We start from the raw sequence: 26,557 nt of genomic DNA on the forward strand, positions 1-26,557 counted from the left end.
CTGGGGTGCCTGGCCAGCCTGGGTGAGGGGCTGATGGCTGTTTTCAGACTGACCAAGCCCCCTGGCGACCGAAGCTCCCAGCCTTTCCTTTTTTTGTGTTTTTTTTGTTTGTTTGTTTTTATTTGCTCCAGCTGGAAGCAGGTATCTGGGGTTTATTTACCTTCTATAATTGAAACTTTGTTTCCTTGAGAGGAGGCAGCAGCCGGCCAGGAAGCTTAGCTTCCTCTATCATTGGGGCAACCAAGCCTCCTGCTTGCTCCAGCTCTGTGGCTGCCAGCTGCCATCTTGGTTGGGTTAATTTGCATATAGTCACTCTGATTAGCTGGTGGGTGTGGCTTAAGGCATAGTGAAGGTACAGTCAATTTGCATGTTTGTCTTTTATTAGTGTAGAATTGAAAGTTAGTTTCTCAAGATCTGATCCCATTGAAATTATATTAAATTGAAGATCAATATCAAGGGGCCTGAAAATAAGGTCTTCCCATCCAGCAACATCATTTATCTAACTGTTCAGAATTTCTTTTATGTTTTTCTGTAAAGTTGTATGATTTTCTTCTTATAGCTTGTACATATTTAAATTAATTTCTGCATATTTTATTATAAATGGGATTCATTTCCCATTTTAATTAGTTTAATTGCTTTTAATTGGTTTTGTTGGAGGCAACAGGAAGGGCACCAGGTGTATAACCAGTGGGGTCAGATCAAACCTCGGTTCAGCAACCTCGGTACTTGGGTTCTGGCTAGGAAAGAATTCAGAGCCAAGACCCAAAACTATAAGAAAACATTTATTTGGCAAATCACAGAGGTAGAAGTAATTCCTAGAAGAAATTGGCTTAGGAAACAAGTTATAGAGGTAAAGGAAGGACCCCTGGAGCTTGGGAGTTAGGAAGCTAATGGTAACATGCCTGGGGCAGGGAGGGGTGAGGGAAGGAAAGGGGAAAGGCATGAATGTGCTCCCAGGAGGGAGAGCTCACTGGGTCCTCCTTCCTAAGGGTTCTAAGGGTGGAGATTTTAGGATCTTTCCCAGGAGAAGATCTCAATAGAGTATTCAGTAGCTTTCTAGGTATGTCCTTTCAGGGTTGTGATCTCCATTGATTGGCCAGCACCAGGGGGTCATTATTCAGTGCAGTTGGTCCTGAGGGCTGTGGCTGTTTTGTTACTTATCTGGGCCTGGAGCTTAAATACAATAGAGGCCAAGATGTTATTTTTAGGGATGAAAGGTCAGGGGGTCCAAATCAGCAATATGCTAGGGGAGGAAAAGTCACCCTTGGGGTGAGGTCCCACCCAACACTTGATTGTCCACCCTGTTGACCTTCTGTACCTAGTCCATCGTCCTTGCTCTGCTCAAATCTGTCTTGTTGGTATAACAAAGCGATTGATTTTCATGTTTTCTAATGCTGACTTTATACTCATATTAGTCCCACTAGTTTTTTTAGTTGAGAGCCTTGGATTTTTAGAGGGAAGAGATAGACAAATCATAACAATTTATTTTATTTTTTTAATTGTAGTAAAATTTACATAACAGAAAATTTGCTATCGTAACCATTAAAATTTCTTATCACTGCATTCATTCACTTTGCATATGTAGCACATAAGGTTTATGTAATAGATGAACCAATGTTAGCCATTTTAGATCCACACTTGAGGATATGTATTTTATTGGAGAGAGAGAGAGAGAGAGAGAGAGAGAGAGAGAGAGAGATCTGTATCCATATGCACCCTGACTGGGAATTGAAGCCCCCACATTTACATGTGTGGGACAATGCTCTAACCAACTGAGCCACAGTGGCCAGGGCAAGTGTTAGCCATTTTAAAGTATAGTTCAGTAGTGTTAAGTATATTCATGTTGGGCAATGGATCTCCAGAACTTTTGTGCTTGTAAGACTGAAACTATACTTGAGGAGAGGAGACTGTTCCATGAGGTGACTTCTGCAGGACCCATCAGCTAGATCCAGGCCAGAACAGAGATTGAGTCCTGTAAATCCCCTCAGAAACTGTCTGAGAGACCCCTCCCTTAAGCCCCAGGCATGCTGGTTTCTGGAACAGGCCCTTGGCCTTCCCAGGCAAGAATGCAAGGCATTTTCCCCTTATCCATCCTTCACAGTTCCATATAATTGTTTAGTGCTGGCCATGCAGCACGGAAGACTATCCATATAGTCTTGTCACTCAAGATGCATCTAGTAAGTAAGTTCCCTTAATAAACTTTTGATGTATTGATGGAGTTGTCAGCCTCTTTCTTTGGTCTCTTGGCCTGGGAAGTTTTATGAACAATACCCATTAAACAACTTCCTATTTCTTCCCTTCCTTCAGACTCTGGCAACCACCATTCTACTTTCTGTTTCTATGCATTTGACTGGTTTAGGTACCCCATACACTTTAGATGTCCCCTGATCTGTGGGAGATACTTTTCAAGGCCTCCAGTGGATGCCTTGAAATTGCAGATAGTACTGAACCTTATATAGACTATGTTTTTTCTTATACGTACATATCTGTGATACAGTTTAATTTATAAATTAGCACAGTAAGAGATCAACTATAAAAACTAATAATAGCCCTAACCGGTTTGGCTCAGTGGATAGAGCGTCGACCTGTGGACTGAAGGGTCCCAGGTTCGATTCCGGTCAAGGGCATGTACCTTGGTTGCGGGCACATCCCCAGTAGGAGGTGTGCAGGAGGCAGCAGATCGATGTTTCTCTCTCATCGATGTTTCTAACTCTCTATCCCTCTCCCTTCCTCTCTGTAAAAAATCAATAAAATATATTTTTAAAAAAACAAAACTAATAATAAAGTAAAACAATTATAACAATATGCTGTAATGAAGTTTTGTGAATGGCTTTGGGGTCATTATTAAGTAAAATAAGGGTTACATGAACACGAGCACTGCAATACTGAAAAGGTGTATATGCTGAAGGAATGCTTCATGTCCTGAGGGAGATGGGACTGGATGGCATGAGATTTCATTACTGTACTCAGAATGAAATACAGTTTAAAACTTATGAATTGTTTATTTCTGGAATTTTTCATTTTGTGTTTTCAGTCCTTGGTTGACCATGGGTAACTGAAACTGTGGAAATTGAAACCATACGTAAGGGGCAACCACTGGAATCATACAGTATTTGACTATTTGTGACTGGTTTATTTCACTTAGCATAATATCCCCAAGATTCATTCATGTTGTAATGTGGCAGAGTCTCCTTTTTAAGGCTAAATAATATTCTGTTGTATGTATATTTGTTTATCTGTTCAAATGTCAATGGACACTTTGGTTGCTTCCACTTTTGGCTATTGTGAGTAATGCTTCTATGAACATGGGTTTACATATATGTACATCATGAGACCCTACTTTCAATTCCTTTAGGTGTATGTCCAGAATTGGGATGGCTAGATCATATGGTAACTCTGTTTTTTATTTTTTTGAGGAACCTCCATGCTGTTTTTCATAATGGTTGCACCACTTACATTCTCACCAACAGTTGCACACTGGTTCCAATTTCTCCACACCCTTGCCACCACTTGTTTTCTGCTATTTTTTTCTTTTTATCTTGTTTGTTTAATAGTAGACACTCTAATGGTATGAAGTAGTACCTCACTGTAGTTTTGATTTTTATTTCCCTAATGATAAGTGATGTTAAGTGTCTTTTCATGTGCTTATTGGCCACTTGTGTATCTTCTTTGGAGAAATGTATACTCCAGTCTTTTGCCCATTTTTAATCAGGTTTCTAACATTAGAAAATAAAACACAAATTGCTTTCTATTTTCTTACTAATCCTTTTCTACTGCCTAGGACCTCCGAAACAAAGCTAGAAAAGTAGTGAATTGTAGACATCCTTGTGTTATTCTTGCTTTTATAGGCTTTCTTCTAATGTTTTCCAGGTAAACATGTTGGTCAGAGATTTTTTGATCAATAACCTTTATCAAGTTAAGGAACATTCTTTATATATCTTGGCTTTTAAGTGTTGGCATCACAAAAAGTAATTTGAATGTAATGTATTAGGGTTATATTTATTGAAGTTACTGTGTGATTCATGTGATTTTCTTTAACCTGACTATCTAGTGATTACATTTTAGAGTTACTAGTGAAGAATCGTCTCTATATTTTTGAAATAGTCCTATTTTGTCATGATAAAATGCTGAATTGATTTACTGATTTCCTGGTCATTTTAAATAAGGAAAGGTCTTAGCCAAAAATAATGATTTTTGTGACTTCAAGGTAAGGGAAACAAAAGGAAATTATGGGGACATTTTCTATATTTTCAGTAGTAAAATATGCAGTGACTCCACAGCAGGGCACTAGAATGGTTTTCAGATCTGCCTTTTGTTATTCTGCCTTTTTTTTGGGAGGAGGGGGTGTCACCCTTAATGTTAAGACTATTTCAGTATACCATCAACCAGGATAAGTAGAAGTGAACTTTGAAGAAAAAAAAAGGCTGCTATTGTGTGTTGAGCTGCATGGCAAGGCTAGGATTGGCTCCTAGGGGATTTCCCTTGACTTCGAGCACATGTTCTATCTTGTTTTGTAATCTCAGAAGTTGCAGGTAAATGGCTGTGACATCAGAGTTACTAATGCTCCTAGATCACATTGAACTCTTATTTAGTAACATCTAGCACATGATTAGTATCTCATTTATTGATGTTATTAATGCTATTATTACAAATAATAATACTTGTCTATTCATTTAGCATATATTTACTGAGCATCTACTATGTGAGATAGGTACTGGAATACAAAGGTAAATAAGACAAGATCCTTGCACCTCAAGCAGCTTATGGTTCTGTTTTGGGTTTGTTGGGGTGGTGGTCTTGGTAGTATAGGTAGGTGGTAGAGAGTAGGATAGGGGAGAGGTAAAATGTACACTAATAAGGGCAATAAAACATCCTGATGCTGTTAATGAAGAATGTGTGGCTTATAGAACACAAAGGAGAGCCTGGTCAATCCTGTCTAGAGGAATTAGGACAGGCCTCCCGAGCAGCCTTGGGAAACAGCAGGCTGGGTAATTCAGGTGGAGGCAAGGTAGACCAAACATGCAGAGGAAAGACAGAGTAGGGCCGGTGTGAAGAATTGCAAATAGTTTATTATGATTGATAAGAGACCAGGGAAATGGTATGCAAGGGTTGTTAAAGCCCGTCAACTTGGAGAAGGGCAGGTCTTTGGGGGAGAGAAATTATATAGGGTGCCATGCTAAGGACCTTAAGGTATCCAGTGGTTCTCAACCTTCCTAATGCCGCGACCCTTTAATACAGTTCCTCATGTTGTGGTGACCCCCAACCATAAAATTATTTTCATTGCTACTTCATAACTGTAATTTTGCTGCTGTAAACAATATGTAATTATATATGTGTTTTCCGATGGTCTTAGGCGACCCCTGTGAAAGGGTCGTTTGACCCCCAAAGGGGTCGCGACCCACAGGTTGAGAACCGCTGGACAGTGCGGGGGAGCCATTGAAAGGTTTTGGGCAGGGAACTCACAGGACCAGATGTGGGTTTTGTAAGACTGCTCAAGAGGTATTGCGGCCGATTGTGGGTATGGGAGAGAGGCCAGTGGCCGCTGTGGGGAAGTAGGAAGACCAGTTTGGAGTTCCTTGTGGTGGTCTCGGTGGTAGATTATAGAGACAATCAATGATTTCTATTTTCTTGTGAACAGGTACCTTTAAAAAAAAGTCTTTATTCATGATACTGGAATCTGAGTTAATTAGTATAAATCAGTAGATTCTTGGTTTTCATTTTAGGTGATGGCTTATACCTCTTGCTAAACATATTGCCAAGGTTATTAGAAGAATAAAATAAGATAATTTGAATTTAAACTCATTTCTTTGTCCAACCTGGAATGAATGTGGGACTTAGTGATGTACATTAGTCTTCATTATGTTTATGGATTACCCAGTTTTGGATAAAATGTATGTTCAGCTCTAGGTCAATTTGCCTGAAATGAACTCACATAAGACCATTTGTCTAACAGCAGTTTACCTACATTGATATTATCAACAACATTTTTCTGTTTTTAACAGTAAGTAATTGTCGTGCTTGCAACAATCAAACCAAACAACCACTGCCATTGCACCAGGGTCTCTCTCTCTGATGAGCCACATACAGTGGAACCTCAGTTCTCGAACTTAATTCATACCAGAAGGCTGTTCAAGAAGTGATTTGTTCAAAAACTGAATCATTTTTCCCCGTTAGAAATAATGTAAATTGAATTAATCTGTTTCAGACCCACAAATAATTCCTTGTTTTAACCCTTGTTACATATAGTACATGACTAATGTACTGTTTTATCTATAAATAAACATTTATTTTCTTAAATTTATCAAACCACCTCCTACTAGCCTTAAACAAACTCACTTTCAGCACTCATTTCAGAGGTGTCTTTAAGGAGGTCAGTATGCAGCATCTTGGCTTTTGCACATACCCATTGCCTCTGAAATGCTATCACTGGCTAACGGCTAACTGCTTTTCATTTATCCAAATCAGCAACAATTTTTCTACCTCTTCAGTTGCCTGTGATTGTTGTTTTGTGGGTGCTTTCACGTCCTAAGCAACATTAGCACTTTTTTTTCTTCTCTTTTGTTATATTTATATGTTTTGTTGAAAGTATTACAGATGACCCCCTTTTTTTACCATTGACCTCCTCCACCCCACTCTCACTCCTTGCCCCTCCCAGGCCTTCACCACACTATGGTCTGTGTCCATGGGCTATCATATATTTATATAAATTCCCCTGTTAATCACCCCCCCCTTACCCATCCTCTTACCCCCACCTTCCCTCTGATCTACATCTCTGTATCTATTTTGTTCATCGCCAACATTAGCACTCTTTTTTTTATTTTATTGATATTTTACAGAGAGGAAGGGAGAGGGATAGAGAGTTAGAAACATCGATGAGAGAGAAACATCGATCAGCTGCCTCCTGCACACCTCCTACTGGGGATGTGCCCGCAACTAAGGTACATGCCCTTGACCGGAATCGAACCTGGGACCTCTCAGTCCGCAGGCTGACGCTCTATCCACTGAGCCAAACCAGTCAGGGCAACATTAGCACTCTTGATATGGCCTCTTTATGTTTTAAAATTGGGCTAATCATGGATTTTGGATTTCACTAGTAGCAAAAGCATTCTCTCCTTTTTTTTTTTTTTCCCTGAGAGATGCTTTTTGTCATGCTGAGTATCAACATGGAAGTGTTGTCAGGTGGAGAACCAAACTCCCCACCCCCCACCCCCCACAACTGAGACATTTTTTTCCTTGAACTGAATAGTTCGAGGTGAGAGACATTTGAGAACCGAGGTTTGAATGTATTTTCTAAGGATATCAACTGCTACTTTCTAGCCAACAAAATCAATATCACACTTTTCAAACTTGGTAAGTTTTTTACCTCTGCCTAGTTATCTTTCAAATCCTACCCACCTTCTCCCCCCAACCCCCCTCTAGTGTTGCTTCTTTTATAAAGCCTTTGGCTATCTGATCCTCTCCTGAGCTCTTCTGAATATCTTGGCCACTAGACACTGCCTATGATAGGTGTTTTATTGTTGAATTTTATTTAAATATTATATTGTTTAACATCTTATGTGTTTGCTTTATTACCCAAATTTAGTCTCAGTCTTCACTGGGGGAAATAATAATCTCAGGAGTCTGTTATAATTCAGATATCTAAATGGGGTCTGGGAAGCTTTCTTTGATAAAGAAAGCACCAAAAAATCTGCCCATCCATTCCAATAAAAGATACATTTCCAAATCAAAGTTTTAAAATTTTTATTTATTTTTTATTTATTCATTTATTTATTTTTTATTTTTTAGAGAGTAAGGGAGAGGGATAGAGAAATAGAAACACCAGTGAGAGGGAAACATCAATCGGCTGCCTCCTGCACATCTTTTACTGGGGATTAGGCCCATAAACTAGGCATATGCCCTGACTGGGAAACGAACCAGTGACCTCTTGGTTCATGGTTTGATGCTCAACTACTGAGCCATATCAGCAGGGCTCCAATCAAATTTTAATGCTTGATAATTATAAAATTTTATGTGGTGTTTTCACAGGTTAGGTACTAATAAAAATCATAACTACTCAGTCCAGAATTAAACCTAAAACAAAAATTCTTGTGACCACAGGAAATTTTTAAAAATCAAATTATTTTTATATTTGTAGTCAATGGAAATTATGAGAGGGTAAGTAATAATGGACATCCTAGCATAATGCTGTACTACTTTTGTATAAGTTCTGTGAAAAGTGAAATTGAAATGTGTTAAAAGATGAAATGGAAGCATGTGAAATTTCCAAATGTTAAATCACAGTTTGTTCAAAGTCTTTTTAAGCAGATAAGTTAAATGGCAAATCATGGCGTTATTAGATTCCATTAGCTACATTTAAAAGAATGTCATAGCCAACTAACATTGGGTGGGTGAAAAGAAGAAAGGGAGAAAAAGAAATGTGTATAGACATTGAATCATTATTTATAATATCATGGAAAAATGGGGGGAAAATCCCTAAAATAGTCACAAAAAGGGACTAATTATGGAATATTCATGCAATAAAATACTATTCAGCTATAAGCTAAAAAATAATTTCTTATGTGTAGTGATATCAAAAGATTGACAAGGTCATTATGTGTGAGTGAATACATATGTACATATTTAAAAATCTCTCTGGATGATACACAAGAAACTGGTAGCATTGCCTGTGGTGGGGAAGAACTGGGTAGTGGCACCAGCAGTGAGAGGGACGTTTTCATGTTTACCCTTTGTCATCTTTTGAATTTTGAACCACTGGGCTATTACTTATTTTTAAAAATAAATTATATTTAAATTTAAGGTGAAATGTAAAAAAAAATTAAAAATAATAAGTAATGGTTTTGTTTTTAAGGTATCAGTATTCATAAATTTCCAAGATTTTGTGCTTTGCAACTACTTAAACTTGTAATGAAAAATTTTAGATGTCAACTTAAAAGTGTGTGAGAAGTACATTATTTTTTAGAAAAATGTTTTGCATGAGCAAAAGAATTTGAAAAGCACTGTTCTAGTTTACTCTTTGAACACACTGCATCAGAGTCTCCTGTGATCATGTTAAAAATGTAAATTACTGTGTCCCACAGGGAATGATAATGTGCATGATAACAGCTGACATTTATATAGCTTTGTGCGCCAGAGCTAGTGAAAGTGCCAGGTTTATTTCTACAAAACGTGTCAATAATGTTTGTCTTTCCCCGAGGGCATAGCAAAGCTCCTTCCCCGTGGCTTGCTGCCTGGTTTCAGTGGCTATAACTGCAGCCTAAGGTTACAAAGGACACAGCCAATTCCCTCAAGCCTGAGCCTGCTCAGAACTTGCGTCCTCCCCTTCCCCTGCACCAGCCTGTGGAGCTGGTGGAGCCAGCCTGTCTTTGTAGGGTCTTAGAGAAGACACTTCTGGACTCTCTCCTTCAATCCTCCACTCCTCTTTCCCCTCCTTACTCAAGCTCAGATCAGCTGTGGGCTGCTTGAGGGAGAGTGTCAGAACGTCCATGTCTGTACCAGGAACAAAGGGAGTCTGTCTTGTTGTGCTGTGCCTGGGGAACTGACCAGCTTCTGTCTGAGGCATGAGCTGGACTTCCAAACATGAGCCTGGGGTCTGGGTCAGCAAGACAGGAGTGTGGCTTCTGCCTTACTTCATTTCTGAAGTTTATTAAGGGTCAGAAATAAGTCTCTTGCTGCAGAGTTCAATGTTGTTTTAAAAAAATAGATGTGAATGGTAACAAGCCTGGTAGGATATCCTTCTATGTAATAAAAGGCTAATATACAAATCGACCAAACAGCAGAACAACCGATCACAATGACATGCACTGACCACCAGGGGGCAGATACTCAATGCAGGAGCTGCCCCCTGGTGGTCAGTGCATTCCCACAGGGGGAGCACCGCTGAGCCAGAAGCCGGACTCATGGCTGGCGAGTGCAGTGGTGGTGGCAGGAGCCTCTCCCACCTCTGCAGCCTAAGGATGTACTGACATCCTAAGTCATCTGTTGGACATCCCCTGAGGGCTCCCAGACTGCAAGAGGGCACAGGCTGGACTGAGGGACACCCCCTGCCAGAGTGCATGAATTTCGTGCACCAGGCCTCTAGTATAGGATAAAAGGACAGAAGGAAATGCAGCAAAAATACTAATAGCAGTTGTCTTAGAGAATTGGATTTTCCTCTGTTTCATAAATTATAGTTCCTAAACTGCTTTTACAATTTACAAATCTTTTCAAAAATTAATTATCCTTTCTGAGAGGGAGGATAGTAGGCACTCATAAACAGTACAAATGGATACTCTGCCACTTATAAGAGGGTATTTCCATATCTCACTGTTAATAACCACAATGATGGATGCTGTGTTTTACATCTGCCAAGCCCTATGGAAATGAACTAAAGGCTATACATGGCTTAACTAATTAAATTATAATCTTTATTATTATGCCACAAGGTCAATAATTATCTATACTTTATTGAAGAGGATACTGCAACATAGAAAAGTTGTATACTTTTCTTGCACTTTACAAAGCTAGTAAAGAGAGAAGCCAATATTTGAATCTTGGTAGTTTGCTCCCGAATCAATTAAACTTATAGAGATGTCAGGTCACACCTGCTGACACCATACCATGTCCTTTCACAATAAATAAGGGACAGTTTTAAGAACTAAATTGGGGATTCCCTTTGGAATTAATAGAAATAAATAAATGTTGGCTATAAAGTAATGTTGAATGGATAAAATCTTACAGTGTGTTCTTATGTGGAATTGTGTGTGGAGGAAGTATTTCATGTAATAAGCACTCAACAATAATTTTATTTGAAATGCATACATTTATTTCAGAGTTGCCTGCGCATCTTCTACTTGCCAGGCTATGTTCTAGGCATTTGAATTATATCAGTGAATCAAGACAGAAAAAAGTTCTTGCCCTTCCAGGAACTTGCATTCTATGGGGGCGAGGAAAAGGGTGATAGTGGTAAATATAAATGATAAAGAAAGATGATAAATATATTGTATAGTGTCTTTATTAGATGGTGATAAATGCTATGGAAAAGAAAAGCCAGGTGAGAGGCATTGGGAATGTGGTGGAGGGGTTGGTTGCAGATTATTTATTCATTTTTTTTTATTTTTTTATTTTTTTATTTTTTTATCTTCACCCGAGGATATTTTGAGAAACATATCAATTGGTTGCCTCCTGCATGAGCCCCGACCAGGGCCCGGGCCTGGGAGGAGCCTGCAACCAAAGTATGTGCCCTTGACTGGAACTCAAACTTGGGACCCTTTGGTCTGCAGGCCAACACTCTATTTACTGAGCCAAACTGGCTAGGGCTGGTTGCAGTTTTAAATAGGGTGGTCAGGGTAGACTCATTGAGAAGGTGACAGTTGAACAGAGAATAAGAAAAGAAAAATAGATAAGGGAATGTGGGAGAAGGGAACAGCCAGTGTGAAGGCTCTAAGTACAGAGTAGGTGTGGCGTGGTCCATGTAACTGGACCAGAAAAGCAGTTAGCTAGAAGAGGAGGTTCCAGAAGTAATGTAGACCCAGAGGTTCTTAACCTGAGCTCTGAGGACCTCTAATGGGTCCAGGGATAGAATATAGGGGTCTATTAATTTGGATGGGGAAACTTTATCATCATTATTATTATTTAAAATATATTTCTGTTGATTTCAGAGAGGACAGGAGAGGAGAGGAAAGATAGAAAAACATCAACAATGAGAGAGAATTATTGATCGGCTACCTCCTGCATGTCCCCCACTGGGGATCAAACCAGTAACCTGGGCATGTGCCCTTACCTGGAATCGAACTGCAACCTCCTGGTTCATAGGTCAACGTTCAACCACTGAGCCAGCCTGCTATTATTTTTAATAATAACATATAAATTACATCTAACTGAAATTTAACATTTCTTTCAGTTATGAATGTAGGCCAAAAAACCTCAGTAACTTAATAAAGTCTATGACCTTGTCAGAAGTCACAGATATTATCACATCATAGGTAGTGGTAGTGTTCATCACCATGTCACATTGAAATTATGTTAGTAGTTAGACCTGCCACTAGATCTTGTTATTTAATGTATTAAGAAGGGGGTACATGTGGTACTGTATCACATAAAAAATATTTTGACAGCTGAGTTGGTCTCCTCTATAATCTATTGTATTTTACTTTTATACATTTAAAAATATTACTTTGAGAAGGGATCAGTAGACATTGCCAACTGCTATGGCACAAAAAGATGAAAGAATCCCTGATGGGCAACATTGTAGGCCAATGCAGGATGTTGTTTGATGTTGGCCTTTGTGCTGAGAGTGAAATTGGGGAGCTGTTAGGGAATTTGGACATGTTTATTCTTGTGTCTGGAAAAGCTCACTCTGGCTGCTGTTTATTAGAGGTTGGGGATGAGATGGAGGTGGGAAGGTGTGGGGATAGGTGGACCCAGGGTCATAGTTATTAGGAGATTATTATGGTGACCCAGGAAGAGATTGTACTTGCTCAAGAGATGGTGGCTTGGACTATGGTTGTAGCAATAGAGGCAGTAAAAAATAATCACATCCTGGATTTATTTTGGAAGTAGAACTGACATCGGAGGAAGTGGAGTTCTTGGGGTGCTGCGAGGACAATAATTCCCTGAGACCCCCATAGTAGGATGGGGTTTTGTGGAAAACTTTATTAATGATGTAAAATTAAGGGGGTTCTTCTCTAAGGTCCCATCTCTATTTGTCTCGCCCTGGCAGAAGGCCAATCTTGTCTTCAGCAGGGCCAGAATTAAGGCCACTTGCCAGAATTTCTGCCATATTAAAATCCAGACCAGCCCAGCAACTAGCTAGCTTAGCTTGTGTTCCCAGCTGCATTCCTTGTGTGTGAGGTCCAGAGAGCTATGGGCCATGGGGCTGCTTAAGGCCACATGGCTATGGAGAGAGAACAGGCAAGTGCATGGAAGAGTGTGGATCATGGAGCAAGAGAGAGAAAGAGCAAGAGAGTGGGAACTGTTTGTCTAGGGATTAACTTTCCAAGATTTTGTGTATTTCTGATGGGGTCCACCCCCTAACCCAGCGGTTCTCAACCTGTGGGTTGTGACCCCTGTGGCAGTCGAGCAACCCTTTCACAGGGGTTGCCTAAGGCCATCCTGCATATCAGATATTTACATTACGATTCATAACAGTAGCAACATTACAGTTATGAAGTAGCAACAAAAATAATTTTATGGTTGGGTCACAACATGAGGAACTGTATTTAAAGGGCCAGAAAGTTGAGAACCACTGCAATCCATTGTCCCCCAGGCTAGACTAATAAGCAAGCACGTTCCCTACATCACCCCGACTTCACTGCTCATGTGCCCATGTCCCCTTTTGCTCCATCCTTTTCCCCAGTGATCTGTAGGGAATGGACCGGTGGTTCCCTGGAGAGCATGATGCTGTAACTTCCTGGTGAAGCTGTCCAGATGGCCATGCTTACAATGTCTGACTTTTCTTTGCTTTCTTTCCTTTATTAATATTAACTAGCTAATTACAGTGATAAGAGTCGATCGGGATTTCCTGATAGATTGGATGTGGGGGAGAACACTCAGGGATAACATCTAGCACGGGTGTAGGACCACAATCAGGCATTATTTCTGGTCTGTGAAACTTGAGGTGTGATTTGACTTGCACAAGAAATGTTAGCAAGCACTTAGGTATATGAGTGAGGAGTTAGGGAAGAGAGCTTCTCAGCTGTAGATATACATTGGGGAGTCATTTATTTGCACATATAAAAGTTGGTTTTCAAACCTCTGAGTCTGGATGAAATGCTGAGTATAGACGGAGAAGAGGAACCAGGACTGACCCTGGGGAACTCCAAGAGGAAGAGATTGAGGTGAAGAGGAGGCAGCAGCCAAACAAACTGAGAAAGAGCATCCAGTGAGGTAGCAGGAAAACCAAGAGATTGTGGAGTCCTGGATTCTACGTTAAAGAGGTGCATCTAGGAGGGAGGGACTGTGTCAAATGGTAGAGCAGGTAAAGTAAGAACTGAGAATCAACCATTGAATTTATTATTTATTTTTGTTAATCCTCACCAAAATATTTTTTTTCCATTGATTTTTAGAGAGAGTGGAAGGGAGAGAGAGAGAGACAGAAACATTGATGTGAGAGAGATACAGCAATGGGTTGCCTCCCAAACTTGTCCCGACGAGGACTGGGGATTGAACTTGCAACCCAGGCACATGCCCTTGACCAGAGATTGAACCTATGACCCTTCGGTGCCAGGAGCAACTTTCTAATCATTGAGCCACACTGGCCAGGGCTAACCATTGAATTTAGAGGCAGGAAGTATATTGGAGGATACTGGTGGAGGGGGTTGGGGCAAAAGTCTAGTTTGAAATGACTTAAAGAGAGAATGACAGTTGGAGACAGTGTGTCGACAACTGTTTTTGAGAAATTTTATTGCAGAGGAACAAAATTGGGGTAGTAGCTAGTGGGGCAAGTGGGATCAAAAGAAAGGTTCATTTGCCCTCACTTCCTTCTTCTCTCCAAAAATCAATGGGAAAAAAAATAGATTCATTTTGTTCTAATTAAGATGGGAAAAGTGTTACTATTTTTTATGCCAGAGACAAGGTTGCAGTAGAAAGGGGAAATCTGATGTAGGAAGAAGGGAGACTACCTGGACTGATCTCTTTAAGACTGTGAGTAGCATGGAGATGTTGTGGACTGGCAGAGGGGTGGGCTTTGATTGGAGCAGGGAAAGTCATCTCTGGTAATAGATTCAAGGGTGGAGAACATGGATATCAGTGCTGGGAGGTGGGCAGATGTGGAAGTTCTTCTGGCTGTTTCAGTTTTATCAGTGGAGTAGTAAGCAAAGCTATCAGTTAAGAATGAAGATGAAACAATAATAATAGTAATAACAGCTGAAAATACACAGGGTGTCCCCCCAAAATGTATATATATTTTAATAGCTGATAGCTCAATTTTGAAAATGAAATGCATTTTAATAAACACTGCCTTTATAATTATTCAAAGTGTGTGTATACATTTTTGGGGGACACCCTATATATTATATACCTACTAGAGGCCCAGTGCATGCTTAAATCGTGCACATGTAGGGTCCCCTAGCCTGCCATCAGGGCCGTGTCTGCTGCCCCACCAAGCCTCCCACACTCGGCCAACGCTGCCAGCGCTCCAGGGATGGGGGTGGGGTAGGGGGAGGGGTCACGAGGTGTTCCAGCACCTCCTGGTGACTGGTTCTTTGGTTGTTCTGCCCTTGTGGCGTCAAGACCACAAGCCTTTTATGATATAGATATGCAAGGTATTGCTCTAAGCACTGTACAAATAATAGATCTCAATTTTACAACAACCTTGTTAGGTAGGAATCATCATTATCGCCATTTACAGATGAGGAAACAGAGACACAGGAGGTGAACAATCACAACCCAGACCCCACTGTGTGTAAGTGGCAGAGCTAGGATTCGAACCAGGCCTCCTGGGTCCAGAGTCTGCTCTCAATCATGATGATACCAATTGCCAAATTCACCTTCTAAAACAGGGGTAGGGAATGACTCGAAATTCAATAAATCTAGGAGCTTTTTTTTTAAACATATATTTTATTGATTTTTTACAGAGAGGAAGGGAGAGGGATAGAGAGTTAGAAACATCGATGAGAAACATCAGTCAGCTGCCTCCTGCACACCCCCCACTGGGGATGTGCCCGAAACCAAGGTACATGCCCTTGACTGGAATCGAACTGGGACCCTTCAGTCCACAGGCTGACGCTCTAGCAGCTGAGCCAAACTGGTTATGGCAGGAGCTTATTTCATAGCAACATAAATTTATCTTAAGTGAATTATATTAAGCAAATGATCTTATAAATATCCAAATGGCCCTTGGCAGAAAAACGTTTCCCCACCCCTGATCTAAAAGGTAATACCTGTTCCTCTTAACCAGTGACCCTCCGTGTCCTACAAAATGGAATACTCTAGGCCAGTGGTTCTCAACCTTCTGGCCCTTTAAATACAGTTTCTCATGTTGTGACCCAACCATAAAATTATTTTTGTTGCTACTTCATAACTGTAATGTTGCTATTGTTATGAATCGTAATGTAAATATCTGATATGCAGGATGTTCTTAGGCGACTCCTGTGAAAGGGTCGTTCGACTGCCAAAGGGGTCACAGCCCACAGGTTGAGAACCGCTGCTCTAGTGCCTACCTCCGGGGATTAGAGAAAGTAAAGTAAACTGCTTAGCACAATGCCTGGTTCATAGAAGATATTCAATAAATGTTAATGCTAACAATAATTCTAACCGCAGTAATTTTTTGTTGTTGATTATGTTGACAGTTCATGATTTACTGCTTTTTAGACAACACTGGATTTCTTGATTTAAAATTGTTTTCCAAATAGAGGAACAAAATAGTATGTTATGCTTTATTAATATTTCTTTAATGACTGGCAGGGTTGAACATTTGTTCGTATGTTTATAGGACATGGAAACAGTGACACTGACTTTGTGTTTGTGTGATATCTGTTACCACAGTAACTAAGGCAGTGAGCTGTAAAGGGAGTGTGTGGTTTTCATGAGCCGGGCCCCAGCTTATGCCTTATGAGAGCCAGAGATTGGAGCAGCCTCAGGCGGTATGATCTGAGGGCTGGATGCATCTGGTGCTCGTTCCGCTGTGGCTTCTTTATTGTGGCAGCTGTGGCTGTGGCTCCAGGAGTCGCCTCCATGAAGTGTGGCTCGCGATGACAACTGGAAGAAGGGGAGGAGTAAACGTGGCTACAGATGCAGGAGTATAGTAATGGCCACGTGGAAAACACCTGTGCATGTTTGGGGATGAGTTGGTGCCTGGAGCAGTGAATTTCAGGAAACCACTAATTGGGGCGGGTCCTCTGGAGAGGACAGGCTGAGTCAGACCCGGTCCAGGGAATGTGAGTCTGTCAGGAAGTCCATGTCCTCAGGCTGCGCCAGCAGCAGGCACTCCACATGCCAGCTCCTTCCTGCAGGGGATGAGGAAAGCGTAGGTCGGTGTATCAGGATGTTTGTTGTCCTCTAGAATGAGTATTTATTGAGCTGGGATAGTATGGTGCAATGGTGCAGACATTCAGAGTATATTCTATAGCCAAGCTTTCTGGGTTCAAATCTGGCCTCTGTTCCTTATCTGTGTGAGCATGGGAAAGTACTTCACTTCTCTGTGTCTTGGTTTCTTTTTCTTTTTTTTTTAATATATTTTTATTGATTTCAGAGAGGAAAGGAGAGGGAGAGAGAGAGAAACATCAATGATGAGAATCATTGATCGGCTGTGTCCTACACGCCCCGCACTGGAGACCCAGCCTGCAACCCAGGCATATGCCCCTGACCGGAATGGAACCTGCAACCCTTCGGTCCGCAGGCCGGTGCACTATCCACTGAGCCAAGCCGGCTAGGGCGTGTCCTGGTTCCTTATCTCTAATATGGGGTGGCAATAACAACACTTCCCACATAAAATTCTTACGAGAATTCAATGAGTTAATAACTTATTTTATCTAACGTATGATGCACATTTTCCGCATTTGAAATTCTGGTATGTTTTACATTTTAGAATTAGAATTATTTTCTTATAAATAAAGAATATACATATAAATACTCATGCATCTTAGGATTCATGGTGTTCTGTATTTGAGGAAATATGTTATTCGTAAAGCATTAAAGCATTACGAATTAAAGCATTTTCCATGACTTGGTAATGGAAAATGCTACTGTTAGCTACCATTTACCGGGCTTTATAATCACAACCAGATCCTAAAGGCCCCACTAAATCTGAAAGGATTCATTTATTGCAAGCCCCATATCCTTGTACTGTGAGAGTTCCGTAAAGCAAAACAAAACCCCAAATAAGAAGACAGAAGATATATCCACAAAGAGTCACATGAACTTTTGGTCCTTTGGGGCCTCAGGGCTGTATTGTGTGACTTTCTAGGTTACCTTTCCTTATTTCCCTTCATTGACCTCCCAGGCCCGGCCACACCCTCTGCTTTCCTATCAGACCAATGGGTCACCTATTTCAAATCCTGGCCTCTCCTCCCTTCCCGTGCTGTTCTTTTCCCTTGCAGTCAGCTAATGCTCTGTCCACATCCTAGACCTTATACTTACTCAAGAGAGCTTTAACTTTGAAGTGATAAGTTATAGCACCCAGTTTCTGTCCACCATTCTATCATTCCAGCTTTCTCCCCGAGTTCTCCGAAAACACAGATCCCTTTTCTCCCTCAGGGGCTTGACTCCAAGCATTTTCTCCATGGCTACCAACCGTTCTGTCTTCACTTCCTTCTTATGACGTTAATTCTGTCTGTGATCTATGTATCCCTTCCGGAACATTCTTCATGATGCTCTTCCTTTCTTTACCCCATCACCACCCATAGCAGCCACCTGACAAAGCCCCGGCCCTGCAGATATCCAAACATCTGTCCCCTATCTATATCTGAACTGAAGACGCTATTGGAGAAAACGACACAACTGTCCAGGATCTGCCGCTGTGACTTTTGGTCTCTAATTCCAAGTGGGCCTTGCACACTGCCCTCCCCCCAACCCCATCCCCCACCCCGACCCTAATATGTGTTCCTAGCTTGTACTGTTGTTCAGTTTGCAGCAGCTGCTTTTTCAAATCATGTTCTGCTGCTTCAGAACTTCTAGTTCTTTTCCTGTCTGAACATTTGACCTCACTTAAAAGCTGTAAAGAGGCTGCAAAGTATGGTGGGAAGTGGATTGGAAGTGGTCAGGACACCTGCATGCTGCGAAACAGTCATGTGACCTTTTTTTTTCTCTTGTGTTTCCCCTGGGTGCTGGTCAGAGATTCTCTATGCTGTAAAGCAGTTACTAGTAAGTCATTTTATTTGGGTATTACTTTCTGCCTGTGTTCTTTGAGGGAGGGGTGCTGGACTAAGTGACTTCTGGGACTCTATCTTTAAGGTTCTGTGATTTTATGATTTAAGTTTTATATATGTTTTTTTCAAACCAGCTTTCATCTTCAGATAGACTCTAGAGCAGTGGTCGGCAAACTGCGGCCCCTTGAGTGTGGCTCTTCCACAAAATACCACGTGCGGGTGCGCACATACAGTGCGATTGAAACTTTGGCCACACTCAAGGGGCCAAAGAGCCGCATGTGGCTCGCGATCCGCAGTTTGCCGACCACTGCTCTAGAGACTAGTGCTGATAATGTTATTTCTTAAGTAAAGCAGGAACGGTCTCACTTATCATAGGAACCTGTAAGGCACGTTACCTTTTGATATGACAAACCTATTCTCTTTCTATTTTATTATTTTTGAACTAGTGAAATGACTTCTTATGGTTTGGCCGACCATTTATTTTATCAATAGGAAGGAGGAGAGACGTAAGAGTGTCTGGTTTCCGTAATAGTTAGGCTTTGCCTTGAACCTCAGCCTGGGGCTTCTGAGGAAGAAGGACATGTTTCCGGACCAGGTTCTACTGCAAAGGGTGGGGGTGGGGCGTGTGGGCAGCAGGGCCGGGAGCTTTGCTGCCAGACCAAACCGAACATCTCTATGAAACGAGCTGATACCCTTCACATGCTGCCAGAGGCCGCCATTTCTAAAACGATAATCTGGCTGGTTATGTTGGGGGTTTTCTGGTAAAATGGGATTTCCTCAAAGAGCTTGCCATTTTTCTTTATTTTCCCCATCTGAAGTCCCTTCTATATATTCCCAGTATTTGAACATAATTTCTGGATTCTGAAATTTTAGAGAAACTGCGGTGGGGCAAGAAGAACCCAGTTCCTGCGTACAGTGGGGCCTTGACTTACGAGTGTCCCGACTAACGAGATTTTTGAGATACCAGCTGTCTCTCTGCAGATTTTTTGCATTGAGTTGATAGAGTAATTTGAGTTAACGAGCTCCTTAACGAGCTCTGTCTCGGAACGAATTAAACTCGTAAGTCAAGGCCCCACTGTATAAGCTCTTGGCTCAATGCAGTTAGCCTTTGTGGCCTCGTCAGCGTGGGCAGAGCAGAGCTTGGAGTTAACGAATGGAGGAGCAGGCTTTTTACAACCCGGGCAAATGCATCACTTTCCACCTCGCGGACATCGTTGTTTGAGGATAACACGGATGCTTGGCTGTACGTCAGAATCACCCGGGCGGCTAAAAACCCCAGTGCCTGGCGTGCATCTCACACCCATTAAATCTGTCTCTGGGCTGGGGTCCATGCGTAGTTTTTAAGCCTCGCCAGGTGATTCTAATATGTAACCAAGGTTGAGAAGCACTGAATAAAGCCTTTATAGGGGAGGATTAAATTGGTTGGCTGGTGGAGAAGTCTTGGCTTTCAGAAGTGAGCTATTGTGTCTCCAGTTGAACTGCGGCTGATTTTGACTTTCGTAACACAGTAGCAAGATCCGAGGTGGCCAGCTGCACAGGACTGATTTTTTACAACCTTTGAGTAGCAGCTGTGTTTTGCCTGTGAGTGAGGGTACACTTCTTTCCTATGCTCTATCAGGGGTGTTCCTCCCTCTGTACCGGAATGGAAAGTGGGAGATGTGTACATTTGGGAGAGGTGTGTTGTTTCCATTTCATTTGGTGCCTTATTCTTTCTGTTCATTTGAAAAACTAGATAATTGACTTCCTCATAGCTGTTTCCGTGAGAAATTATCTACCCCCCCCAAAAAAAATCAGATTACATGGGGGGAAATAAAGCTAAAACTACCATGCTAAAACTAAAACATCAGATTTTAGAGAAGACGTTAAACTGAAATGTGTAGAAGCAGTATTTTGGGGATGACTGTTTCAGTCTGTGTGCACACAGTCTTCAATTTCTATAAATTGAAGTGGCCTGTTGTACAGTTTCCACTAAGAGTGCTAAGAGATCTTAGAGTACGGTTGCCAGATAAAATACAGGATGTCCAGTTAAATGTGCACTTCAGATAAATAACGAATAATTACTTAGTATAAGTACATCCCCTATACTGCATGAGGCCTACTTATACTAAAGAAGTATCTGTTGTTTACCTGAAGTTCACATTTAACTGAGCATCCTGTAATTTTATTTTCTGAATCTGGCAAACCTGTGGAGGTTGGACCAGAGGGCCAGAGAAATGTCCATTTTTTCTGAGCTGGATCTCCTTGATGTGACCTTACCTCTCACCATGTTCCTACAGAGAAGCTACTAAGCTTTCCATCTCAAATGCTCGCTGTGCTGGCTTTCCTATAGGTGTAATAGGCCTTCTCATCTTGGTATTAGGATTGAGAAATGGCAGATTTAAAAATAGACACACACACACACACACACACACACACACCCCAATTCTTAAATTCTGAATGGTATAAGTAATGTGAGTTAAGACCTTACAGTTACATGGCTTTCCATCCCAAACTCTCACTTTTTTTTGTTATTTTTCCTTCTATGTCTAATAGCTCTTCTTATCTTTGATGAGAAGAGATTTGAAAATAGCCACAAAAGTCAGTTCTTAAATTCTGCATGGCAGAAGTAATGCAGGTTAAGACCTTATACTTAATAGGCACCAAGCTCAATGGCAGGTGCAATATGTTTTCATTTGGAGTACTTTTCCACCATGTGGGAGACACAAGTGTCCTGTCTCCCTTAGAAACCTGTGCAGGTGGCCTGGCCTCCTGGGTACTTGTCTGGCCTGGTTTACTAGAAAATTCCACTCTCATTCGAGTGAAAGCTGGCTGGCTTTCACCTGCCTCTCCAGAGACTGCCCTTCACCCCCCCCCCACCCCCACCTTCCCCAAGTTCATTTTCTCGGCGTCAAATAAAGGGCCCTGTCAGTTACTGAGTCAGGGCACCTTCTACAGAGCAGGGAACTTCTCCCAAAGTTTTCAGTCAAGGCAACTAATGCTTATATGCTTTCTTTTCTTTTCTTTTTTTCTGTTTTTTTTTATTAGGATTTTATATATCCATTCTGTTGGAGGTAGATAATTTGCCTCACTAACTATAAAGCTAAACCTAGTCTTGTGTAAAAAAGTCTATATGTGAAATTTTGGACATGTCATTACCATTTATAGAAGAGAATCCTGCATACTTTCAAACTAATAGAAAAATACCAAAGTGAATGTACACTTGTATATTAGCCATCTACATTTAAACAGTTTGCCATATTTTCTTCAGACTTTTGAAGCCAGTGGCCGAGGCCCCCCTTCTAAATCCCTCTCAATCCAGTTTCTCTGCTTGTCTCCCCAGAGATAGCCACTTTCCCAAGGTTTGTGCGGGGGTCACCACCAGGCAGAACTTGGGGTGGTGCCATTCACAACCAACCTATGTGGCCCTAGACAATGCATAGCACGGGGTTCCTAAACCCTGTACAAATGGTATTGTTGCAGGAGGACTGGGTGGGTGGAATCCTCCGTTGGAGTGGGAGCGGGGTTCTTGGAGTTCCGCTGGAATAAGAATTTGTGAAGGCCCCATGGGAGGATGAGATGTTGTAGAAAGCTCTATTTGTGTGGGATTATATCCCTCGGGTTCAAAAGTCCCATGTCCCTTAAACCAGTCCTGAAGAAGGTGCAGCTGGGCGTTTCGTAGAGCTAAAAGCAGGGCCAGTGTCCAGAGTTTCCATTCCAGAGTGGAGTCGAGTCCGATGTAGCCTCAGGCGAGATTTAGTCCATTTGTCCATTGTGTGGGTCCCATGTGGCCCTGAGCCATGTGGGCGAGTGCAGGGGCGCGCGCCCCCTGCAACCGGAGTCCCAAGAGAGCAAGAGGGCCAAGAGCGCTAAAGAGAGAACTGTCTTTGTTCAGGAGTTAAGGATCTCAGATTCCAGGCCCTTGCCATGGCCACGCCTTTTCTGGCCACTGACTCCCTCCCAGGTGTGACTGACAGGTAAGCATCTCCCCATGTCACCCAGACTTACTGGGCATGTGTCTGTTGTCCAGTCCCTTCCCCCGGTGACCTGTGGGGAACAGACTTGGAGAATGTTACTGCAGCTTCCTGTCAAAGCTGTATAGATGCATGCCTGTATTATCTACTCTCCCCTTTGCTCCCTTCCTGTTAAATAGTAACCAGGTTATTATAATGGTATCAGGATCACCATTTAAATTTTGACAATCATATCATTGTAAATAATACCAGTTTGTCTCTTCCTTTCCAGTTTTTACATCTCATTTCTCTTCGTATTGCATTGTTCCAGACTTCTAGTATATAGGAAAATAAGAGTGATGGTGGGCATTCTTAATCTTGTTTCCTGAAGTTTCACTATTACATTTGAAGTTTGCTGAAAATTTTTGATCGATAGTTGTGGATCTGATTCCCTTCTAAGTTAGCTAAGAGTTGTTTTTTAAATATCAAGAATGAGTGTTGAACTTTATCAAGACATTTTTCTTTATCATTTTGTACCATTTGGAGATATAATGGTTTTCCTCTCTTAGTATATTAATATGGTATATACCACCGATACAATTTTCAGATAATATGTATCAAATCTTGCATTCTTGGAATAAACTCTGCATAGTTGTATGGTTTGTTTACTTTCACAAACTTCTGATTTAGATTTGCTAGTTTTAGTTTTTTCTCATTTTCAGTCTATCCTTTTATTGTTTTTGAAATCACATTATAGAAAAAGAACATCATCTGTATGATAATATTACTTTAAAATATTTTTTTGACAGACAACTGTTTAGTTTTTATTTCATAATCGTAAACTTAACTCTGCAATCCAGCTAGACTGGGTAAGGGTAAGGAAATTATGGGACCCAATGAACTGTGGCAAGAGCACAAAGATTATAGAACATTCCAAGCAAATCGGGGTGAAGGGGTGCTCTCCTGAGCTACAGAAGGAATGGTGGTCTGACGGTTAAGATAAAACACAAGTCAAATTTATTAGAGTTGTCCACAGTCAGCAATGGTGACCTTCTTGCTGGTCTTGCCATTCCTGGACCCAAAGCACTCCATGGCTGTCACAATATCCATGCCTTCTTTCACCTGGCGAAGACCACATGCTTGCCTTCCACACACTCAGGCTTGGCAGTGCAGATGAGAAACTGGGAGCCGTTTGTGTTAGGTCCAGCATTTGCCAAGGACAAGATGCCAGGACCTGTATGTTTCAGGATGAAGTTCTCATCCTCAAATTTCTCCCCATAGATGGACTTGCCGCCCATGCCATTATTGCGTGTGAAGTCACCACCCTGGCACATAAATCCCGGAATAATTCTGTGAAAGCAGGAACCTTTATAGTCAAATCCTTTCTCCCCAGTGCTCAGAGCATGGAAGTTTTCTGCTGTCTTTGGAACTTTGTCTGCAAACAGCTCGAAGGAGACGCTGCCCAAGGGCTCGCCCTCAATGGCAATGTTGAAGAACACAATGGGGTTCACCATGGCTGGTCACAGTGGCTCTGGGGTGGCAGCATCTGCAAAGCAATTACTTTGAAATCTTTTGATGAATTGTTTCAATGAATTATCAATATTTTGCAAATATATGCTCCTGAAAAGGATGCATGTTGTCACTTGTTGGGTTCTGAGATATATATGATCAAGATTGTTAATTGTGTTAATCACTGTTTTCATTTGCTTGATCTGTCAATTTCTAATAGAATGGTACTACTTATCTTCTATTGATTTACTTGTTAATTTTGTTATATTTTTGTCAGTTTTTTTAAAAATATATTTTATTGAAAGATGTTAGTTGGGATGTGCCTGCAACCCAGGTACATGCCCTTGACCGGAATCGAACCTGGGACCTTTCAGTCCGCAGGCCGACGCTCTATCCACTGAGCCAAACCGGTTTCGGCAGTCAGTTTTTACTTTATATATTTTAAGGCTAAGATGTTAGTTGCATTTAAGTTCATGATTATACCCACCAGCTAAGTTAAGAAATAAAACATTAGAAATACATTTAAAATTTCCTATGTACCCTCTACCTTCACCTTAGGTGAACTTGTTTATTAATCCTATGCACTTCTTAATACTTAGGTGTAAAATCCCCAAACAATATATAATATGGTTATGTGTTTGAAATGGCATCCTGCTGTGTATGTCTTGCAGCAACTTTTTCTTTCAAGATTATTTGTTTGATTACCTGTGTTGGTATGTATAGCTCTAATTCATTCATTTCAATGCATCACTTTGAGTGAATATGTCACTCAATATTTGCTTACCTGTATTGCTGTTGATGGAAATTTAAGTTTATTCCTATTTTTTACGGTTTGAAACAATGCGTTCATAAGTGTCCTTTTAAACCTTTGTGTTCATGTGTAAATAAACCCCTGACTGGGGCTAAACTTTAGAGTTTCTGGTTTTGTTTATGTGCACCTTTAACCTTATAAGATATTGTCAAAATGATCTTTAAAGTGATTCTAAACAACATTCCTATCAACAGTGTGTGGAATTCTCAATCTCACTCTTTCTCACCGGCAAATAGTGTTAGCAGACTTTTTTGCAAGCATTTTTTTTTTTATTAACAAAAGATATTAAAATAGTCAAATTCAAATGAACTACCCAGACTTTTTAATATTTGCAAATTTGATAGGTGTGAAGTGACATCCACTGTAGTTTTAATTGCATTATCCTGAAAACCAGTGAAGTTGCATATCTTTTTATATGTTTATTAGCCATTTATTTTCTATGAAGTACTGTCCTTTTGCTCATTTTTATATTGATGCTTTTCAAAATTTTTTTATAGTACTTGCTTGTTCTGAAAACTAATCTCTTGTTGGTCATATGCTTTGCAAATGTCTTCTCCATTTATGTATGTGGCTTATTACTTTTTTTAAAAAAAGCTTTTTTAAAAAAATTATTGATTTCAGAGAGGAAGAGGGAGAGAGAGTTAGAAACATCAATGATGAGAGACAATTATTGATTGGCTGCCTCCTCCATACCCCACACTGGGGATCAAGCCCATAATCTAGGCATATGCCCTGACCAGGATTTGAACCATGACCTCCTGGTTCATAGGTTGACACTCAACCATGAGCCACACTGGCCGGGCTGTGGTTTATCACTTTCTAATGATATCTTTTTTTAATATACCAAATTTTGGTAATTTTAATATAGTTGGGTTTTAAAATGTTTTCCTTGCCCTGGCCGGTGCAGCTCGATGGTTAGAACATAGGCCTGCAAACTGAAGAGTCTTGGGTTCAATTCCTGGTCAAGGACACGTACCTGGGTTGCAGGTTCATCCCTGCCTTGTTTGGCTGGCAACCGATGGATGTCTCTCTCAAGTCAATGTTTCTCTCTCTCTCCACCTCCCTCCCTTCCTTCCACTCTAGCTAAGAATCAATGAAAAAAAAAAAATCCTCAATGAGATTAACAACAACAACAAAAAATATCTTCCTTTATTTTTTAAAAAAATACCTTACTTAAGAAATCTAATGTTCTGGCCCTGGCCAAGTAGCTCAGCTGGTTAGAACATCGTCCCAGTATGCCAAGGTTACACATTCACTCCCTGGTCAGGGCACATACAAGAATGAACCAATGAATGCATAGATACATGGAACAACCAATTGAGGTCTCTCTCTCTCTCTCTCTCTCTCTCTCTCTCTCTCCCTCCCTCCCCCTCTCCCTTTCTCTCTCTCTAAAATCATTTAAAAAGAAAAGAAATCTAATGTTCTTCCAAGGTTTTTTCTGTTAGGCTTTCACAGTTAGATTTTTAATCCCCTGGGATTGATTCTTTTTAAAGTATGAATATTTTTCTTAAATCTGGATTAAAAAA

The 26,557-nt window shown here is 40.9% G+C and overlaps 1 protein-coding gene and 1 pseudogene across 2 annotated transcripts in view; one reads left to right on the plus strand and one right to left on the minus strand.

Annotated features, from left to right (window-relative positions):
* Window positions 1-26,557, plus strand: part of FMN1 (formin 1) — a 432,998-nt gene that overhangs the window by 153,815 nt on the left and 252,626 nt on the right. The gene's annotated exons all lie outside the window — the stretch shown is intronic.
* On the minus strand, window positions 23,706-24,225 carry LOC106724679 (annotated as a pseudogene).

Source organism: Myotis brandtii, unplaced genomic scaffold (assembly GCF_000412655.1).
Source record: "Myotis brandtii unplaced genomic scaffold, ASM41265v1 scaffold927, whole genome shotgun sequence".
Lineage (NCBI taxonomy): Eukaryota > Metazoa > Chordata > Mammalia > Chiroptera > Vespertilionidae > Myotis > Myotis brandtii.